The sequence below is a fragment of the Phyllostomus discolor genome, chromosome 3 (assembly GCF_004126475.2).
Source record: "Phyllostomus discolor isolate MPI-MPIP mPhyDis1 chromosome 3, mPhyDis1.pri.v3, whole genome shotgun sequence".
In the NCBI taxonomy this organism is placed as follows: domain Eukaryota; kingdom Metazoa; phylum Chordata; class Mammalia; order Chiroptera; family Phyllostomidae; genus Phyllostomus; species Phyllostomus discolor.
The window spans coordinates 83,172,362-83,196,147 of record NC_040905.2 but is presented as its reverse complement, the minus strand read 5'-3'; the positions used below and the strand labels follow the sequence as shown (position 1 = coordinate 83,196,147).

The 23,786-nt window shown below is 38.3% G+C and overlaps 1 protein-coding gene across 1 annotated transcript in view; it reads right to left on the bottom strand.

Moving 5' to 3' along the window:
- Positions 1–18,679, bottom strand: part of LOC114508712 (zinc finger protein 474-like) — a 59,216-nt gene extending 40,537 nt beyond the window's left edge. The window contains exon 1 of the mRNA XM_036020691.1: positions 18,193–18,679. The gene's annotated coding sequence lies outside the window, so the exon portion shown is untranslated. The remainder of the gene's footprint in view (positions 1–18,192) is intronic.
- Between the last annotated feature and the right edge of the window lie 5,107 nt (positions 18,680–23,786).

Genomic DNA, 23,786 nt, shown 5'->3' with positions numbered 1-23,786 from the left:
AATCGCCTTTGAAAGGGAAGAGATTCCAGACTGTTGATGAGGTTCAGAAAAATACAACAGGGGAGCTAATGGAGATTCTAACAAAGGATTTTGCAGAGGGTTTTGAACAGTGGAAGAGATGCTGGGAGAACTGTGTGAGGTCCCACTGTGCCTTCTTTGAAGGGGACTGAGGTATCATCGTCCTATGTACAGTATATCTTTTATTTTGTATTTTCTTCAATAAATGTTTTTATTTTTCATAGAACATGAATGGACACTTTCTGGACAGACCTTATATACAATGAAATATTATTCAACAACAAAAAAATAAAAATCTTATCATTTGTAACAACATGGATGCACCTAGAGAGTATTATGCTAAGTGAAATATGTCAGACAGAAATACAAATAGTGGGGCCCTGGCTGGCGTAGCTCAGTGGATTGAGCACAGGCTGAGAACCAAAGTGTCGTAGGTTCAATTCCTAGTCAGGGCACATGCCTGGGTTGCAGGCCATGACCCCCAGCAACCGCACATTGATGTTTCTCTCTCTCTTTCTCCCTTTCTTACCTCTCTAAAAAATAAATAAATAAAATCTTTAAAAAAAGGAAATACAAATAGTGTATGATCTCACTTATATGTGGAATTTTAAAAGGCTAAATCAATGAATAAATAAACAAAGTAAAACAGAAATAGATTCACAGGTATTGAGAAAAAGCTGATAGTGGGGAAATGAGAATTTAAAAATTAAAAGAAAAACATCAGGGAAGTCCTGGCTAGCCATTCAGAAAAAAGTTAATTGGCTGCTTTTCATTGCTGAGTAGTATTCTGTGGCATATACCATAATTTATTTTATCTGTTTAAAGGTATTTGGGCTAATTATAGTTTGCCTATTAAAAATAAAGTTACTAGGAAGATGTGTGTGCAAAATAACAGTGTCATTTCAGCTAGTTCTTGAAAGATGAATAGAAGTTAGGAAGAAAGAGAAGAGGGCAAAATGTTTCCAGCTGACAGAGCAGCATATACAAAGATGTGGAAACCTAAAAGACCATAATGTGTTGAAAAAATTGTGGGACTTGGTTTGTGGCAGGAAGAACAGGTGGATGCATGGCATGGCAATGTGTGTGGTAGGGGTTTGAGTGTGAGTATGCCTATAAACAGATGAGTATGCACGTGAGTAGACGAGTTTGTGAATGATGACTAATATAAATGGATATTAGTTGGGGGGTGTGTGAGGATGGGTGTAAGTATATGGGTGGGATTATGGGTATGTGTATGAGTTTGGGTAGCTGAGTGTGAGTATATGTATATGTGAGTGTGTAAATGGATGAATGTATGGGTGTGGGTACCTCCATGCATATGAGTGGATGGATGTGTATGTGTGGGTAACTGAGAGTAGATAGTATTATGTGAGTGGATGCAAGTGTGTGGATAGGTATGCATTGTTAAATGTACCGTGTGTATGAATGTGTGTGTGTGGATGGGTATGAGTGATTGGGGTGTGTGTGTATAGGTGTGAGTAGATGACTACATAAGGATGTGACTGAGCAGGTGTGACTGTGTAAATGAATGTGTATATGAGTTTGTAGATAGGTGTGAGTGGTTGCGCACATACGTGTGTGCATGTGTGTAAATGGATGGCTAGTAAGATGTGGCTGAATGAGAGAGAGAAAAGAATGGTGAATGACTGATATAAGCAACTGGAAAGGTAAATTGGAAATGAATTATAAAAAGCACAAATATAACTTTATATTAACTATAAAGTTAATCTCAGGAATTTTGATTACCCCTACAGTAGATGAGGAATCCTTATGGATTTTCTTATAATACACGTACAACTGAAAAAAAGATCTTGAGTAACAAAATCTGGAGAACATCAACATTTCACATTTAAGGACTACACAAAGGAAGTTCTCTGGTTTCCTAAAAGGATACATTGTAGAGTTTCCTCTAAATGCTATTTTAGTAGGAAAATAGATCACTCTGATTTACAAAACAAAATTTGTGCCTAACTTCATGAGACTAGGTATACTATACAAAGGCAGACTTGCATGGCATGTTTCTTCCAGTTCTGACATTGCATTTAATATTGGTTCGAACAGTTGCCTCCATGGCCCATCTTAAGTTCCTAGTAGCTGACATATGTCTAAATATTGTGATTAAAAATCTTGACAAATACTTCTGGACCAGGAAGCAAACTTCTGCTGTAGAATTTTGCTGCATTTAGACAAAGCTTAAAGAATGAAAGAATTTATTTCTAACAGCATCTTCTCTTTGGATGCTAAACCAATGCCTGTTCCTCTTTCTGTGTGGCATGGATCAGATCATTCAGATATTAACTCAGATACTATCACATTGGGGAAAAAAAGTCCAAGTTCAACCGAACTATGAAATACACTGATGAACTTTTATTTGCTAAGAAAAGTAGAAAAAGTAGCTTATAAGGAAGAATCAAGCATATCCCTCCTGTCATCTCAGACCAAATTCAAATGTTAACTCAAAAGTGCCTATCAGTTTTAAAATCTTGTGACATGTAACTATCTCATGCCTCAGTTTCATTTTAAGTTTATGGGATGATAATACTTATCTTGCAGGGTTATTTTAAGGATTAAAAGTAAGGTAACATGCTTAGCACATTCTGTCATAGGTAATAAGTATGATGTCATAATTGTTATCATATGGTTTTAATATCTGTCTTCATCCCCATATTTTCATAAATAACCCAGCGGGCTGGAAATGTAGTTAGGAGACTATAGAATTTTGAAATAATTCTTTCATTTTCTAAAATATTCTGAGGAATCCCAAAGTTTTTATTCTCCAACTATCTTAAGTCACATTTTATTAAAAACATTCTAACCTGAGGTCCTGAAAAGGAAATACTAAGAAGTTATGAGAAATACGAGAAAAAATATTTTCTAAAATTATCAAGTCTAATCAGTATGAAACATGTTACTTAATTCCTCATTCCCCAATCTGAACTCATTGGAACACAGCTGGGCACTGGACAAAAGGATGCCAACCCATAGGCCACCAGCCATCTGTGACATGACCTGATGTTAAAAGATGAACTGGACCAATCACATTTCTCTCCTGGGAAGGATAATTGTTAGCAGTGGTTGCTAAAGCAGAAAGGACACAGAGAAAGAGTTGTGAAGTTAAACAGAAGCATGAAATAGCACAGCAGATAAATTACCCATAGGAAGACAGACTAGAGGGAGAGAAAGTGACTCGGTGAAAGAGAGTAGAGCCTGGAAACAGGCTCCTGTTGGGACACTGGAGTGGAAGTTCATGAGGCTGCCACTGCTACTTGAGTACAAAAGACACATGATGTTCTAGAGTCTTCATATCTTTCTCTGTGTCTATAGAATATCTGTGCTCCTGGTCCATTCTGATATTCCTGTTAGAAATCAGAAGCCTTTGTCATTATGTCCCAAATAAGAAATGAAAAATTCTTTCAGGTGCCATTACTGTCAATCATGTCAGGTATAAAAGAGGAAGCAGGTCACCTAACAGGTAGAAAAACAGTGACCAGGCTGGGTTTGCAGAGCTTGGCTGTGGACAGGACTCTTTCTCCCCTTCTTCTAAGTAGAAAAGCAGGGTGGGGTCTCTAGTTCCGCTCAGATTTTTGAAAAATTTCAAGAAGTAGTTTGAGAAGGAAAGGTGTTAGTTCTTGGAATGTGTGGTAAAATTCATCTGTGACACCATCTGGTCCAGGGCTTTTGTTTGTTGGGAGTCTTTTGATTACCACTTCAATTTCACTAGGCATAATCTGTCTATTCAGATTCTCTGATTCTTTCTGATTTAGTTTTGGAAGGTTGTATGTTTCAAGGAATGTATCCATTTTGTCCAGGTTGTCCAGTTTTTTGGCATATGGTTGTTCATAATATTTTCTTACAATCCTTTGTATTTCTTTGGTGTCAGTTGTTATTTCTCCTCTTTCATTTCTGATTTTATTTATTTGGGTCATTTCTCTTTTTTTTCTTGAGGAGTCTGGTTAAAGGTTTGTCAATCTTGTTTATCTTTTCAAAGAACCAGCTCTTGGACACATTGATCTTTTGTATCATTTTTAGACTCTGTTTTGTTTATTTCTGCTCTGACCTTCATTATTTCCTTTCTTCTGCTCACTTTGGGCTTTGTTTGTTGTTCTTTTTCAAGTTCCTTTAAGTGCGAAGTTAGATTGTTTATTTGAGCTTTTTCTTGTTTTTTGTTTTTTGTTTTTTTTGAGATAGACCTGTAATGCTATGAATTTTCCTTTTAGGATTGCTTTCTCAGTGTTCCACAAACCTTGGATCGTTCTGTCCTCATTCAACACAATTCCTACCAAGATTCCACTAATGTATTTCACAGAACTAGAACAAATATTTCAAAAATTTAGATGGAACCACCAAAGGTCCCATATAGCAATAGCAATCCTGAGAAAAGAGAACAAAATTGGAGGAATCATGCTACCTAAATACCAAACTATACTACAAGGCCCAAGTAATCAAAACAGTATGGTAATTGCATTAAAACAGATGCACAGATCAATGGAACAGAACAGAGAGCTCAAAAATCAACCCACCCCTTTATAGTCAATTAATACTTGACAGAGGAAGCAAGCACATACAATGGAGTAAAGATAGTTTATTCAACAAATGGTGTTGAGAAAATTCAACAAATATGTCCAGAAAAATGAAACTAGACCACCTTCTTACACTACACACAAGAATAATTCAAAGTGGATCAAAGACTTAAATATTAGACCCCAAGCCATAAAAATTATAGAAGAAAACACAGGCAGCAAAATCTTGGACATTGCTCATAGCAATATCTTATAGAATATACTTTATAGGCAAGGAAAACATAAGAAAAAAATAAACAAATGGGACTACATCAAATAAAAAGCCTTTGCACAGCAAAGGAGACCATCAACAAAATAAAAAGGCAACCCATGGAATGGTAGACCATCTGATAAGAGGTTAATAACCATAAGTTACAAAGATTACAAAAGTGAACACCAGACAAACAGAATCCAATTAAAATATGGGCAAAGAAACTAATTAGACACTACTACAAAGAGGACATATATACGGATGGCCAATAGACATATGAAAAAAGGCTCAACATCACTAATTGGCAGAGAAATGTAAATTAAAACCACAATGAGATATCACCTCATACCTGTCAGAATGGCTATGTCAATAAATCAACAAACAACAAGTACTGACGAGGACATGGAAAGGGATACCCTTTTGCACTGTTGGTGGGAATGCAGATTGGTGAAGCTACTGTGGAAAACAGTATGGAGATACCTCAAAAAATTAAAAATGGATCTGTCCTTTGACCCAACATTGCCACATATGGGAATATATCCAAAGAAACTGAAAATACTAATTAAAAAAGAACATAAGCACCCCTATGTTCACTGCATCATTATTTGTAATCACCAAGATATGGAAACAGCCCAAGTGTCCATCAGGACAAGATGAAAGGATAAAACAACTATGGGACATTTACACAATGAAAATATGTGGACTTCCAGCCAAGATGGAGTTGTAGGTAGACACACTATGCCTCCAAGCACAACCAAAAGAAGGACACAAACAAATTTAGAAACAAAAAGCAACCAGAACTGACAGAAAATGGAACTGTATGGAAGTCCGACAACCAAGAAGTTAAAGGAGAAACATTCTTCCAGACTAGTAGAAGAGGCATAGATGCGCAGCCATGGGGAGAGGACTCACAGCAAGGTGGTGGCTGGTGGAGCAGGTGGTCCCACCTTTACATGCAGATAAACCAGGAGGAACAACTAGGAATGAGACAGACCATGCAATCCAGGGTTCCGGTGTAGGGAAATAAAGCCTCAAAACCTTTGGTTGAAAAAAACCTGTGAGGGTTGAGGTGGCAGGAGAAACTCCCAGTCTCACAGGAGAGTTCATTGGAGAGCCCCACAGGGTCCTAGAACATATACAAACCCACCCACCCTGGAAATCAGCACCAGAAGGACCCAATTTTCTTGTGGGTAGTAGGAGAAGTGACTGAAAGCTGACAGAGTGCCAAGCAAGTGGCATTGTCCCCTCTCACGACTCTCCACCACATACAGTGCCACAATGTAGCAAAGTGGGTTGCCCTACCCTGGAAAATACCTAGCACTCTACCTCTTACTATGTAACAGCTGTACAGAGATAAAAAATTGCCCAAATGAAAGAACAGATCAAAGCTCCAGAAAAAATACAACTAAGTGATGAAAAGACAGCCAACCTATCAGATGCACATTTCAAAACACTGGTAATCAGGATGCTCACAGAAATGGTTGAGTATGGTTGCCAAATAGAGGAAAAAGTGAAAGCTATGAAAAGTGAAATAAAGGAAAATATACAGGGAACCAAGAGTGACAGAAAGGAAACTGGAACTCACATCAACAGTTTGGACCAGAAGGAAGAAATAAACATTCAACTGGAACATAATGAAGAAACAAGAATTCAAAAAAATGAGGAGAGGCTGAGGAAACTCTAGGACATCTTTAAATGTTCTAACATCCGAATCATAGGGGTGCCAGAAGGAGAAAAGGAAGACCAAGAAATTGAAAACTTATTTGAAAACGTAATGAAGGAGAACTTCCCCATTTTGGCAAAGGAAATAGACTTCCAGGAAGTTCAGGAAGCTCAGAGAGTCTCAAAGAAGTTGGACCCAAGGAAGCACATACCAACGCACATCATAATTATATTATCCAGGATGAAAGATAAGGAGAAACTCTTGAAAGCAACAAGAGGAAAGGGACAATTACCTACAAAGGAGTTCCCTGAAGACTATCAGCTGATTTTGTAGAAGAAAGCTTGCAGGCAAGAAAGGGCTGGAAAGAAGTATTCAAAGTCATGAAAGGCAAGGACCTACATCTAAGATTACTCTATCCAGCAAAGCTATGATTTAGAATGAAAGGGCAGATGAAGTGCTTCCCAGATAAGGTCAAGTTAAAGGAGTTCATCATCACCAAGCCCTTATTATATAAAATATTATAGGGACTTATCTAAGACAAAGAAGAAACTAAAAAATATGAACAGTAAAATGACAACAAACTCACAACTATTAACAACTGAACCTAAAAGAAACAACAAAACAAACTAAGCAAATAACTGGAATAGGAACAGAACCACAGAAATGCAGATTACTTGCAGGGTTATCAGTGGAGGAGGCAGAGGGAGGCAGAAGCAGTGGGGAAAGGTACAGAGAATAAGTAGCATAAATGGTAGGTAGAAAATAGACAAGGGGAGGTTAAGAATAGTATAGGAAATGTAGAAGCCAAAGAACTTATATGTACAACCCAAGAACATGAACCAAAGGGGGGGAATGTGGGTGGGAGGGTGTGTGCAGGGTGGAAGTGAATAAAGGTGGGGACTGCTGTAATAGCATAATCAATACACTGTTTTTTTTAAAAAGAAATACATGTACTACTTGGCCGTAAAAAAGAAGAAAATTGTACCTTTTGTGACACAGGGGATAGGACTGGAGAACATTATGCTGAAATGAGCCAATCAGAAAAAGACAGACCCAATATGATTTCACTCATATATGGAATCTAATGAACAAACTGAACTAACATGGAAAAGTGGGACGGGCCTATAGTTAGAGAGCAGGATGACAGCTAGTCAGAGGGGATGAGGGAAAAGAGGGATGGAGCAAAAAGGAAAAGGGCTCATAGACATGGACAACAGTGTGGTGATTGCTGGGGGCAGAAAGGAATAAGGGAACTAAACAGTAATGGAAAAAAATTACAATAAAGATTAAATTAAAAACAAAACAAAACAATTCAAGAAAGGGACCTGACAAACATAGGACTGAGAAGCCAATGGGGGCAATACCTGGTTAACAGTCTATTCAGCAGAAATAGAAAGAACATCGTTGAGAAGCTCCTTTGACTTTTCTCTAGAATTCTGCAACTTCTGTGAAAAATTACCTATTAATTATTTTGGTGTCTGAAACAGAGAACAGACTCTACTCAACTCTTTGGCGAGGAATTCCCCTGGAACATGTAGTTCTTGTGCTTCCTGAGGCCCGCTTGTGAGATTCCCTTGTGTTTCCATGAACATGTATCCTTATAATAAATGCCCCACTGTCTAAGGACACTTGAGTCCAGTAAGAAAGCCTGGCTGTGACTGGATTTATTTAATAATCCATTCGTCCCAGAATATTGCTTCTGGCAGCGGAGCCCAAAACAGATATTTTGTGACATAATTTCTGCATTCCCATCACCACCACCACATTATTCATTAGAGGTATTTCCCAACAACCCAACCCTTCCACCAGTGAGTTAACAGGCTAATTATTACAATATGTTTACTTCAATCATGTATCTGTTAGAATTCTGTATCACTACAAATAAAGACAATCCTACTTCGTCAACTAAAGAAATAGAGGCATATGTTTCCATCAAAGTAAGGAGCCTTTAAAAAAAATAAGCAATGCCAATGTTTCAATACCAATGCTTCAGTGACAGTCTTGGCCTTTTGCTCAAGGATGCAACTACTACAGTCCTCCTATGGCATTATTTAAATGATGGCATTGTCGTCTTCACGGAGAAAGAACGGACCAATCCTAGGGTCCACAATCCTTGCATCCAGTAGAGCTCTTTTCCTGTGTGGGTTTTGTGTGATGGTTTGAGGTAGCCCAGCTCACAGGTGAACATGTCAGAGTTCCATCAGCCTCAGTGCAGGGGGCACCACCAGCAGGCATCATGAGCATTCTCTTCTTTTCATTCTTCTTTGCCTTTCCTGCCCTTTCACGCCCAGAAGCCCTATCTACAAAGGCTGCTCTTCTAAAAGATAAACATGGCAATGAATTCCCAAGCTGATTAAAAAGGTTTTCCTTCTTCTCTATCTTGAGAACTTCTGCACTACCATGGATCCCAGGGTGGGGAGGCACAGATGAGATGTGCTTAACACGACCTCCTTTGCTTCCCTGGACTTTGGAGATTAGATTCCTCAAGTGCTTTATGTTTTGAGTCAGCATTCTTTCCTCACAGTTGTCTTCTTAAGCTTCCACTGAAGTGTTGTAATCTTGTTTTCATTTATTTGTTCACAGTTTTCCTAGTTTTCTCATTTTTCAAATACCAGGGTATTATAATACCATGATTAAGTGAAAAAACATATATAGAATGGACTGAAATATCTCAAGACATTATGGAATCAATATTTAAAAATACATAAATTTAGGATCTGTCCTATAAATATCATATGAAAGAACGACACAATACTAGGCTACAAATCTTAACCTTGTTGATTCACTGTTAAATTTCAGCTACAACATTAACATTGAAATAGATTGTTACATTTAAAGACGATTAAATTGTTGGTGAATCACAACAGGACTTATTTAGATGTCAATGGATAGTGCCTATTTAAGTGATTTTATCCAGAACAGTATTTCTGTGGTACTTATCAATGAGCTTGTTGTGAGACCCTCTGTTGAAAATTTTATTTGGAGACTTTTTGTCACTCATAAATGCCCGAACAGTTAAAACAGTTAAATGTCACTTGATGTAGTACTTGACATAGGAAATGGGCTGACTAAAAATGAAAATGTGGTTTTAATTTTTGTGGATTGAAATGTCATGTCTCATATATAAGATGGTTCACTTGGAACTGGACAGATAATCTATCTGTTTTACTGTTGTGCAGTCACTTGGTATTTTTGAGAGGAAATGCCATGAACTGATACAAGTAATAATACTAATATCTTATTATACATTTCTGATTTTAGAATGAGCTATAATGGAAATAGTTTTTCAGAAATTAAAGATATGTATTTCTGTCCTTTCTATGGATATGTATAGTTGCTTAGCAAGAGGCTAGAATTTTATCAGTTATATCGTTATCAGTCTATTGAGCACTCTGCTTCCAGTTGCTCACTCACATACACACATGCACGCTCACACGCGCCCCTCTACACATCTCCCCTGCCCATATTCCTTCTAGGTTGAGAGAATCTATTGATAACCATGTCACCGTCTTCTTCTAGCAATGACTCTTGCCAGGATACGGTCCCTCTAGCACTTAATTGGTAGTGACATGCTAGACTATAACCAGGTCAGATGGTACTAATAAGGACAATTGTTGGCTACAAATCTCACTGAAAATTGAATTCCGAGTCTTTTGTCAATTGTTTGTTTCTTTTATTTCCAATCCTCACTACTTCTCATTTTGTTCTTTGTTCATTTGACAGTAATTTTAATTCAAAATAAACTCTGACCTTATCTTTTTTTAATAAATTGTAGAATTTTAAAATATTTTTTAAGATTTTATTTATTTATTTTAGAGATATGGGGAAGGGAGGGAGAAAGAGAAGGAGTGAAACATCAATGTGTGGTTGCCTTTAGCACAGCCCATACTGGGAATATGGCCTGCAACCCAGGCATGTACCCTGACTGGAAATCAAACCACTGATGCTTTGGTTCACAGGCCTGCACTCAATCCACTGAGCTACACCAGCCAGGGCTGACCTTATCTTTGACTTGGGAGAAAACGCTGGTGGTGCGCCAAGCCATGACGATCGATTGGGAGGATGTTTGCCTCTTCCCTGGCTCTCCAGCGAGGCTCCTGATTGCACTGTGGGACTGCATGGGAGATGTGGGCCCAGGAGAAGAGAGCAGGAGGAAAGAGATAAGGGACTGGTAGATACCCTAAAAAAATACTTAGCATGTCTTTATTCCCTATATGATTGCCTATAAGGATCTGGCAGAAAAGTAAACATCTTATTTTGCTCCAGTCATTTCTTATACTTTCTTTCTGCTCCCCATCTCACCTCTTTTTTCTGCTTTTTTCATTTTAATGCATTCCCTTTCCCATATTCTTGCATTCTCGTTTTCATCCCACTCCTTTGGTATTACATAACCTCTTGTGACACCATGCCAGTTCACACAGGGACACTGCTTTATCTGTCATTGACATGGCTAGTTTCCTTTTTCAGAGAGTTTGCCTGTACTCCTAGGTTTACTGCCAGGCAGGAGAACGGCCGTGCCTCACCATCCGCATGCTGTTGCAGCCACAGTGGGTGAATAACCACTCCCATCTTTGCTGCCTCTAATCCATCTTTTTCAGAGCTGTCATACTCAACTACTTAAATTACAAAACAAATCCTAACTAAGCCTCCCCTGACTGAATGTTTCATGGTTGTCCCATTACTGTCAAAACAAAATCTGAACTCCTGACCATGAAGGCCCTCTGTAACCTGGTGCCTCCCTAAGTCTCTGCCTTGGTCTCCCTTTGATGCTCTCTTGTCTGCACTGCACTTCATCCAAGTTCACATTTAAGTTCCTCAAACAAACCAAATTCATTCTTACTCTGGAATAGGCTAGGGAAGGGACTGGAAAGGGAATCTGTACATGCTCTTGACACTGCTTTTTGCATAGCTTTCTCATTTTGTCTTCCGGTCTCTATTTAAATCTCATCAACTCAAACAGACTGTTTCTAGTTACTCTTTCTCAAGTAATTTCTCTTTCTCTCTCAAACACACAGATACATGTGCACACATTTGAACTTATACATGGATATAAATGCACAAGCAGATAAACATGCACACAAATGCATCATGCACAGATACATGCATGCACTTATTTGTACATACTGGTGTACACATGCACTACCACAACCACTTCCAACACAGTTATGTTCACTGACTATTTAATTTCTTCATAGCATGTACTGAATATGTTTTTGTCTTGTTTGCGTATACATATGGCATTTGTCTCCTTCATTTGACTATAAACTCCAAGACATGAGGGGCTCATTTGCTCTCTACAGTTATATATCCAGCACTTAGCCCAGTACGAGGCACGTTGTAGGTGCTAACAAAATATACTGAGTCTTGCATAAGCTGAGATTAGCTTGATTTTATATGAAATTTTTAAGCAGAGATCAAGTTATTATTTATGTAAAGGAATAAAAACATACAAAGACTTTTATAAAGGAAGAGTTAACAGCTAGTTTTTTGGTGTTTGTTCAAGTCTTCAGGATACCTGAGAATCCTCATTCAATCCTTACAATACTAACTCAAGAGATTAATATTCTACTATTAGAAGTGTTAACTACCGAACCCAAGAGAAATGAGGCTCCAGTTAGGGACTATGTACTAGGTCAAGCCCTGTACTTCATGGCAAAGGTTGTTTATCAAGCCATGAGCCACTAGCATTGATGGCACAGAGCTCCCCTCCGCCACCCCACTCCCCACTCCCCTGAGACTAGAGCTAAAAAGGCACGCCAGAGATGACTGTATGACAGGGTAGACATGTGCACTGGGTGCTATATGACTAGGTAGAGAGTTAAGGAGAAGCAAAGACCTTGTCTTTCCTGAGCTGAGCTTTTTCGTATATTGCCTCTTTTGACCACAGGAGTGCAGATGACTTTCAAAGTGTAATTCTCCTGGGAAGTTATCTATCTTCTGAAGAGCACCCCAAAGCACCAGGCACTCAGAGGAAGTTTCAAGGCCACTGGCCCCTAACTGTTAATGTATGATCTTAGAAAATATTTCATCAGAATTCCTTGAAGATTACAACAAGGGTCAACAAACTACAGCTTACAGGCCAAATGTGGCCAACTGTCCACCTCTTATTGTAAATAAGGTTCTATCAAAACACAGCCACCCTTAATCATTTATGTATTTGTTTTTGATGGCTTTGGCCCTTCAACTGATGAACATATGGCCTACAAGGCCTAAATTACTTATTATTTGGGTATTTATAGAAAAAGTTTAACGCCTTCTGAATTAGAGCATACCATTTTATTTGAACAGTGAAACACCAATGATTAATCAATGTGAATTTACAAAATAGCACTCAGTGCAACCAAAATCCTACCGAGTTTTGCTTGTATAGAATTCTATCAGCCTCCTGTCAGAATCTTCTCTCAAAAAAAATATGTTTGCCTGTATTTTATACCATGGACATTCTTGTCACCATTATTGATTAATCAACAACTTGTCTCCTTTGTGTTCCCCCTCACTGCTGCTTCCAGCATGGTGTATGTGTATTCCTACTTGTACACTGTGATACTTTACAATGCTTCTGTTGATGAGACTCCAAGGGAATCACTGGTCCCTTGGAAAAGTTGTTTTGGAATGGTTCACATTCTTTGCCATTTACAAATTTTTTAAAATTTTTATTTATTTATTTTTAGAGAGGGAAGGGAGGGAGAAAGAGAAAGAGAAAGAAACATCAATGTGCGGTTGCTGAGGGACATGGCCTGCAACCCAGGCATGTACCCTGACTGGGAATCAAACCTGCGACACTTTGGTTCACAGCCTGCGCTCAATCCACTGAGCTACGCCAGCCAGGGCTAACATTTTTAGAATTGTATACATACTTGTATTTTTGAAAATGTTTCATTCACCAGAGACTTTGGAAATTTTTTTTAAAAAACAGGAATATTACACATTCATATAAATTTTACAGACACAGAGAATAAAAAGTCATATTAAGGTCTAGTTTACAAACAAATTTCTCTTAGAAATAATATATAGGATTAAGATTCCAAAATAAACTGAAAAATGCAACTGAAAGAAATGATATTTTACATTTCCAGGTTCAAAAGAAATGGATATTTTATGACGGTGATAGCAAACTTGGAAAGCCTGAGGAAATGTTTTTTCTCGGTAAGCATTCAAGTATTGATAATTTTCTGTCAATTCATAGGAATTCATGAAGCATTTAATCTGATGTTTGTTTTACCAGGCATGGATTTTTTTCTGTAATTATGAGAAACACATTATTGAATGGGTAATAGGATAGATATAAAAAGTAATTTATGAACCAAGAAATATTCTCCTTTCCTTGCCTAGAATAATGTCTGGAATGTAGCAGACAATAAATTAATAAATAAGTGAATTAATTAATCAGTTTTAAAAAGTTCAAGTCACATTCTATATAAAATGGGTTTGAAAAATACATCTCTTTTACCGCAATTATCATTTTGAATAAATTTAGTAATTTATATTTTTTGGCTTTTGCTTAGTATATAATTGTTACTGTCATTGTTGACCTAGATATTGAGAAGGGTAGCAAAAGGGAACTAGACATTGAGCTTAATAAAATAGAGAACATAAGGCTACTTGTTAACCAGGAAGCTACAGCTTCACTCCCCAGGGGTTTACAGCATTGTGCTAGGCCAAGGGGAGTAACACCCCTCCCTTCCCCTCTCCAGTACCGGATTGTTGTGGGGGTGCAGGGGGACCATAGAGGCCTGTCAGTCTAACTAGTGGGGGTGGACTTATCAAAGCTCATGAAAGTTTGGGAAATTGATTGGTTCTTTCAAGAAGTCACCTGGTCTGTCCCAAAATCAAACCCCAGGGAAACAAAGATGTTCTCCCTCTCTCTTGCTTGTGACCTGCACTCGCACAGTGCTCTTGTCTATTCTCTCCATGGCCACGTGGCCCTAGCAGCCACATTCCCAGCAACTCCACACACGGGCTCCAGGAGGGAGCCTGAAATGTCCTGAGCTAGAAACACACTAAGCTATCCAAGTGTGGACTGGACTGTAATATGGAGTAAACACTCTGGATAGTGGGTTTCATCCTGGATCTACTGGAGACAAGATTGGACTTTTTCCCAATGCGAGATGGATGGAGACGAGATATTGGGAAGTCAGGAGAGGAACCCCTTAACTGTACATCATCAATAAACCATACCACAGAACCACATCCTCCCATATGGGTCTCAGGAAATTCATTTTTATTAGACACTGCAAGGGCCCTGCTCCCACCAACAAGAGAATCGCTTAAAATCAAATCACAATAGTCTCCCCTTATCCAGGGTTCTGCTTTCTGTGATTTCAGTTACCTTCAGTCAATCATGGTCCAAAAATATTGAATGGAAAATTCCAGAAATAAACAATTCATAATTTTTAAACGTGTGCCACTCAGAGTAGCGCTCTCATACCATCACTCTCTGTCCCCCGGGACGTGATTCATGCCTTTGTTCAGAATATCTGTGCTGTTTGCATTCCCCACCCATTAGTCATTTAGTAGCCATCTGGGTTATCAAATCTACTGTCATGGTATCACAGTGCTTTGCGTTGAAGGCACTCTTATTTTACTTACTAATGGCCCTGAAGTGCAGCAGCAGTGAGGCTGGCAATGTGGACATGCCAAAGGGAAGTCATGAAGTGTTTCCTTTAAGTGAAAATGTGAGTAAAATAGGTATTTTCAGAGAGACCATATTCACATAACTTTTGTTACAGTATATTGTTGTAACTGTTTTATTTTATTATTAGTTATTATTGTTAATCTCTATGTCAAATTTATGAATTATCATAGGTATGCATGTACAGGAAAAAACAGTATGTATAGGGTTTGGTACTATTCTTGATTTCAAGCATCCTTGAGGGGGAGGGGTAGAACTACTGTATAGCCTACGGAAAAATTTGGACAACATGCAAGCAAAAAAATGCTCAACCTTATTCGAACTCTTGTGCTGGGAAGCAGTCATGGAAGGATTCAACTTGTATATTTGTTTTTAATACTTGCTTCACTACTTATAAGCCAAGATAAGCTGGCTTTTTAAAAATTAATGGTGCCAATAAAAATAGATAGATAGATTCATGCAACAGAATAGAGTCCAGAAATATATGGTTGATCACATATGTGGTTAATTTACTTTTGACAAAGATGCCAAGGCAATTCAATGGAGAGAGGAAAATCTTTTTTAAAAATGATGGTGAAACAACTGGATATATATAAAGGAAAATTAATATCAACTCTCTACTTTCACCACATATGAAAATTAACTCAACATGGATCATAGGACTAAATATAAAAGCTATATAAAATATATAAATATAAAACTATAAAGCTTTTAAAATGAAGCATAGGAGAATATCTGCATGACCTCAATATTTGTAAAGACTTCTTAGACAAAATACAAAAATCACAAAATTCAAAAGAAAAAGAATTTAAAATACTCCTTCATATAAATTAGAAACTTACGCTCTTGAAAAGAAAACACCATTAAGAATTAAAAGGCAAGCCATAGATTGGGAAGAAATGTTTGCAAAACATGTTTGAAAACGATTTATATCATATATAAAAAGCATGTATTATGTCACATATCAAGCAAGCCAGGTTTTTTTAGTGAACAAAAGCTTTGAATAGATTATTCAAAACAGAAATGTATAAATAGTCAATAAGCTCATGAATTAAAATTCAAGATCAATAGTTATTAGGCATTAGGAACACGTAAATTAGCCCTTGCTGTTGTGGCTCAGTGGATTGAGCACTGACCTGGGAACTGAAAGGTCACTAACTCGATTCCCACTCCAGGCACATGCCTGGGTTGCAGAACAGGTCCCCATATGAGTGCATGTGAGAGGCAACCTATCAATGTTTCTCTCCCTCTCTTTCTCCCTGTTTTCCCCTCTCTCTAAAAATAAATACAATCTTAAACAAAAAAGGAAAATACAAATTAGAAACACAGACATACACACACTAGAATGGCTAAAATTTAAAAGATTGCTAATGTCAAGTGTTGATGAGGATGTGGAAGAACTGGAACTTCCACACAAGCCTGGTGGGAATGAAAAATTGCACAGTCACTCTAGAGAACTGCTGGTAAGTTTCTCGCAAAGTTAAATCTATACCTGCTTGATAAAATAGCACAAATGTTTATATCAGCTTTTAATCTTAGTGAAAAACTGGAAACAATGTAAGTACACACCAACAGGTAAACGGATAAAGGAGCTATGGCATATTTAGCAAGAACATCACTCCACAATAAACATGGACAAACTACTGATGCACCCAATAATGGGGGCCCCTCTCAGAAATATTGTGCTGAATAAAAGAAATCAGACACAAAAGAGAATATACTGAATCATTCCATATAGGAAACCCCAGAATGAGCAGCGCTGACAGGTATGTGACAGGAAGGAGATCAGGGGCTTCCTGGCAGGTAACTGGGTGGGTGAAGAGTGGACTACAGAGGCTAACGGACATGCTCTCACATCGACATTGTTGGTGGTTACCTGGAGCAATGATTTGTCAGAGCTTACCAAATTGTGCACTTAAAATGGAGGCACCTTATTGTATGTGAATTATATTAATACATCAGTAAAAATGATATTAAAAAAGAGAAAATCTAAATGGTCAAAATATGTGAACAGATACTTAATAAGAGAAACATACAATCTCCAGCGACTCATGTAAAAATGTTCAGCTTCATGAGTCATCAGGGAAATGCAAACTTAACCAGTGACATACCATTTTATACCCATTAGAAAGTTAAACATATACCTGCCTTATCATCCATCCATTTCAATCCAAGGTAAAACCCAAGATAAATGAAAACATATGTCCACCAAAAGATTTGTGCAAGAACATATATAGCAACTTTAGTTATAGGAGACCCAAGCTGGAAACAAACCAAATACTAATTAATATAAGAATAGATAAACAAATGTGGAATATTCCTATGATGCGATAATACTCACCTGTAAAAAGAACTGAACTAGTGATACGCATAGCAACATGGAAGAACCTCAAAAACACCCCGCTGAGCCAAAGAAATCAGATATAAGAATGCTACTGTATTATTCTATTTACATAAACTTCAAGAACAGCCACATTATTCTCTAGTGGCAGAAACAGGAACAGTGGTGGCTACAAAGAGAAAATTAACTGTAAGGGATGTGACAAAATTTGGGGGGTAAGAGAAAGGTCCTACATCTTGATTCATGTGATGGGTTACATGGTTGTATATATTTATCAAACTCATTGATTTTAGGAAATTGAATTTAAGTTCTTAAGATCAGTTACATTTCAATCCATGTAAATTTTACCTCAATTAATAAAAAATTTCACCAGGTCAATTGAGTAACTATAGCCTTTAGCACTCTTTTCTTTCAAGGATAATTTGGCTAATAAACATATCATCCTGGATTAACATTAAAAACATATTTTATTACTTTTCTTTGAAGAAAATAATTTTTAAAATCATTCCATCAAAAGGAATTTGATTCCCTTTTAACCAGTAGAACATTTAATCCATAGGTTGCAGTATTGCCAGCATCACTCAATGAAATAAACTATTTGTTATTTTGTTTAGTAGTACTTGAAATTTTTTACTATACACTGGTGAGAAAGAAGTGGAAGAGATCATGATCATCTAAAATAAGCTGCCATCATTAGTTGAAAGGTAAGATTTAAGACTGATTAGCTACCAGAAAACAGAGAAAGAGCACACCCTCTGAGAGGCTCACCTTATAACATTTGTTCTTTGTTTTTCTATTTTGCCTTCTATCCTGGCCTGCTGCGCCCCTCTGGGAGGGGGCTGGTGGAAACTGAAGCAGAACAGCCAGGAGCTCCTTGGTTCTTGTCCCCTCTTGCAGGAGTCCCTATACTGTGCGAGGCTATGCAACAGGAACCTTACTTAGTCTTTGTCATCTAGACGTATCCTGGCAACCCGTCAACAAAAGGGACAGGACTGAGTTCTCTAGTAACCGACTGGAAAAATCCAAAACAAGGGGTGAAGGAACTCAGACACAGAGCGCAAAATGGCCCCAGCTCTCTTAGGAGACTTGACCAATGGACAAAGCATCACACAGGGGATGGCCAGTGTAAGTCACAAGGTGCTTCATGGCGTGGAAACAGGGTAGAAACAACTTTTTCCTTTCTAAGGAAGAAAAAGAAGTAAAATTTACTACATGTGTTATTGATCTTTTCTAGCATTTTTAAAAACGATCATCTACAGGGGCCAGTACAAATAACGCCCCTCTTTTATTACATAAACATCTTTTATTACAAAATCATAAGTATGTAACTCTGTAACATAACAATATCACACTCAAGCATACCATATGACATTTTAGGTGAAAAGTTCAAATTGCTGTCCATCTCGTGCAAGACATTCATGTACCCTACCAGCCACACTCAATGGTGTTACTTCTGCCAGACCTGGTATAGGGGAGCTTAGCCTCTTCTGGAAGAGGAAGATGGATCTTCTCCATGACTCTCAAGGGGTGTCTGTGTCTTGCTCTACAATGCTACAAAATATAAGATATAGAAGCTAAGGTTAGTTTATTTTCTAATGTGTCCTAAGATACAGCAAATACTTTTAAAAAATAAGGTCAACCTTTTAAAATGTACCTGAAATAACTTTTGAACCTCATATTTAAAAATATTCTGAGATATTAAGCTAATTGTGGTGAATGAAATTCTCTGCAAGCAATAAAACTCATACAGTGGAAACCATATTAATAACATGGGGAGAAATCCACAATATGCTCCTAAAAAGAGAAGCTACAAAACAGAATAAATAGCATGATCTCATCAAACTCCCTGTGGGCAAGTGCATGTGTGTGCTCTTAACTCAAAGGACACTCACCAAAACGTTAACAGTAGTAATTGCTGGGTAATGAGATTAAGAAACATTTTATTAAATGTTCCTTAGGGTGAGGAGTTGGGGGGAAAAGATTTCCTAACCTCAAAGATTTGAAACCCTGTACCTCACCCCAGATAAATGAATTGGGACACACAGGTGATTCACAGAAATGTCAGGTGTTGAAATGACTTCAGACCCCACAAGTTCCACATCCTAACATTCTATAATACTCAAAAGATGGATAGACACAAGCTCTATAGAGATATACAGATATCTCAATTATACTGTCATGTAAAATAGCTCTAATTTCAATGATTTTCTTCTGAACCCTTTTATAAGATGCCATATATAAATGATGAAACATGTCTGAAATGACCTTGGAGCTGCTGTAAGAGTCACTATCAATTGAGAGGGGACAAGGAAACCTAGTTTTACATTTGGTTTTTTATCAATTTGTAGGTCTTTGGTTAACATATTTCTTATTTTACATAAGAAACTGCATGCTTTCTCAGCTCAACCCGATTGTGAGCTAAAAGAGATATTTTGGTACGGTAATTGCCCAATAAATAAACACCATCACAAAGGCACATGCAGTATCCAGTCCGGTGGTTGGCTATTTGGGTCAGATGGCAGGACAGATAGGAAGTGCTGGCCTAGAACAGGACGGCCCCGGGAAAACACAGAGAGAGCAGGTATTTCCATGCAAAAATAGCTCAAAGAGTTCTTTATCTGGACAGGAGCAAGGATTCTGGAAGTCCTGAGAATAACAGCTCCTGAGGCAGTGGGCACATGTGTCAGCCAGGCAGCTGAAGGTGCGCTCACAGCCCTTTTCCCTGGTGAGGTTGCCACGTCGCCAGCTGCTTTCCTGCAGTCTGCAGTCATAGGAGCTGCTTCTGAAACTGGCTGGAGACCAGCCTTTGTTTTAGAATTTTAGCCCCATTGGAAATTCATGGGTTTGTAGTTTCAGCTTAAATGAACTGAACTCCCTGGTGTTCACATTTATTTCATCTTGGTAAAACAGGCCTTCCTAGGTGTCTGCCCTCCTCTCTCTCTCAGTCTCTGTCTCTCCCCCAACCCTTCCCTCCCTCCTTCCCTCTCCCTCTCTCTTTCTCTGCCTTTTAATGGGACCAACACTTTTAAGGGGCTTATTTTTTTTAAATCAAGTTCAAAAGGCATCTTGGATATTAAATAGCTCTTACAACACAACCTTTTGATGATTTAAGTGTAAATGAACCAGAAACATATGGATTCCATTTCCCATAAATCACTCACGGTCCTTAAAAAATCAAGGGAGAATGTGCTCAGCACGATGTATTCTGTTTGGTTGAACCCAAAACATCTGAAAAATACTTGGAGGCTGATGAATCCAAAATATTTACCCATCCCTATTTATAACATTGGGGGAAAAAGCCCTTGATTCACGGCGACAGCCAAACTGCTCACATCTGCTCAGTGGTCAACGAGCAACCAGTGTGAGCTTCAAGATAACTGTGTTCCTTCTTCTGTTCCCACTCCAGGCACTTAACTCACCCTCAGATCAAAGACACTGAAGCCTTTACTTAAACAGAGCTAGTCTGGCTTGGTATTGCCTAGGCTTTTCTCACTTAAAACAATTGCGAGTTGTTTCTCGCTATTTGATGTCCAGTCATGTTTGTGTCACTGTGGGCTGGTGCCAGCCTCCACCAATAATCCAGATCTGACCCCTTGTGGCAACAGCCCCACCACAAGGAATTCTGGCTCGTTTTCCCTTCATAAAACCACAGCTGTTGTGCCTGCACAAGTTACTGACTTTTTCATTAAAGGAATAAATCATGATGATTTTACGGAGCAGGAGAAATGCTACTCCCTGCCAGTATCTCTGATGGTCCTGCTGTCTCTTCATTGATGCAAAGGCCAAATCTTACTCTGAAAGCTACTGATAAGTTTATTTAAACTGGGCAGGGACTACATTCTGCATGCAAGAATTTCTCTCTCTCTCTCTTTTTTTTAACGGCAGTAGCAGGAACTCAAACAGGATGTTTGTGAAGTTTGGCAAAATAGGTCCACTGGGCGTCTTGTTCTCTTCTACCCAGTTGTTTACTTCGCCTTCCTGCATAACTCCAACTCAGGGAGTGCCAGCCACCTGACATCCCTTATCGCAAATCCTTGAACAACCCCACAAGGTGAAGTGTTAGTATCCCTGTTTTACCTGTGATCAAACTAGGGAGTAGAGGTTTTAAATGACTTGCCCCCGATGGCCAGGCTAATCCAGAGCAAATCTGGGTTTGAAATGTATGTCTTTCTGGTGCCTAGCCACCGCCTCCCCCTGCCTCCTGCGCACCTTGCTGTCAGGTAGTCACACAGAGCAGCCTGGCCTCAACAGCACCTTTTGTTAAGCCCTTTGTTACAAGAAAAGTCTCCGCAAAATGGAGTTTTATACACTACACTGAATTCGAAAATGTCTATATTTACAACATTGCAGAGTGTTCTCTGGAAGATCAGAAAGAAAGGGGGAGGATACACTTTAAGTACACTTTTAAAACTCAAAAAAAAAAAAGGATTTGATATAGCAGAGTCCTGACCAACACATCTTAAATCCTCAAGGACGCCTTGCCTTGGGGTGGTGTTTCTCAACCTTTTTTTTCATTTTTGCTCCCCTTCCAAGTTTATTTATATATCTTTCACATTTCACATCCCCCTCACCCATGAAGTTTTAATAACACAGATACATCTTATATCTGCTGATGTACTGTGGCCCTTTGGTGAGCCATAGACTAATGTATTATCTAAAATGATGTCACCTCCAAAGCCAATTTTTACTGCCTCTGTGGGAATGCATGCCGAATGGATATACATCCAAAGAGCAAAGGGCTGACAACGTTGGCCTCAGATAAGCTAATATACAGAAAAAAATGGCCAAGCGGCCCCAGAAACCATGGAAACTCTTCCCAAATTATCAAAACAAAAAGCACAACAAATTGTCCCATAACTGTATTCAAGCAAAAAAAATGATTTTTTGAGAAGGGCAATAAGTATATCATATTTTCTATGTACTTAAGTGGTTTTTATCATAAAAATTGCACTTTGGAGCTGAAGTATCCTTCAAAATAGCCTCCTGTCAAGCCAACTGTCTTCAGACAAAAAGATAGTACTGGCCTAACTTTTACAAATTAATGTGGCACCTAAGCAGAGGACATTGTTATTTGTTTATATGCCACAGATTTAAACTGAAACTCCAAATAAAAGAAAAATTCTCAAAGGATCTCTTGTTTTATCTTTGGCATAAACACAAATATGCCAGGGCTGATAGAAGGATTTCTTTCTTTTGATTTCCCTTCCTATGGACAGGGGATGTTTCTCCAGTATTCTATCTAGCCCTCCATGGATAAAAAATATTTTGTATACACTGTGTTATAAAAGCTCCTGTTTCAAGGGCCTGAGATCTAAAATCTCTGCTGTGAGTCTAGACAACTCAGCAGAGGTTCTGGCCTGCCAACTGCCCGAGCAGCGCTCTCCGCCCTGCCGCTCCACTTGTCTTTCAACACCCACGAAACCAGACCAAACACAGTCCGTGTACATAGTAGGTGCTCAGTAAATATTCGCCTACTGAGCTGGGTACACACACATTTTTTGAATTAAAAGTGATAATAACAGTGATCTGCTTGGTTGAAGATGACTAAAATTTATAAGATGTGAAGGCCAGATTAATACTTAAGGTTTTCTACTTAATATAGTAGAAACATTTTGAAATAATTTTCCCTTTCTTTTTAGAGAATTGGCACAAGTCCAATGCCTTGTGGCATGTGAACAATAAATGTTTAATAAATACTTGGTCACTAGTTTATTACCCACAGATTTCTAAAGCTGGTTTAAATTAGGTTGCTCATGGCTGATAACAGTCTAATATTTACCTTTTCATGTGCATTTTATGAAAAGCATTTCAACTCTTAATTGAAAACAGTCAGTTATAAGGGAATTCCCTCTTATTCTCATTCTTTCCACAGGTCTCAAGGGAAGGAGGTTTTGTCTCTGATGATTTGCTTCTCCCATGAGTCCTTCCTCCCCAGGACCTTGAATTTCTTCTATTCTACTGGCTTTTTCCCCTCAACCTTCATTCAAGTCTCAGGTGTCCCGTCTTAAAAAAAAAACCCGATCTACATTTGCTCTGTGCACCCACCAGCTTCTTGGTAAAAAGCAGTCTAAGTCATTGCTTCTGTTCTCCTCCTATCTTCCTTCCATTTTTGCCCTCTCTAGCCTATCATTTGGGTTCTTCTAGTCTTTTCTCACCGGAAGCAGCTTCTTAGAACATCATCAGTGGCATTTTAATCAACTCAGGCAAGAGCTTCTCCAGTTTCCTGTACCCACAATGACTTTGATGCATTTTATAGTGTCACCCTCACACCTATTAGAAATACTCTCCTCTCATAAATACCCATTGATTTAAAAACAGTACACATTCTTCAGACTGACTTGAGGACCTGAGGAATATAAATA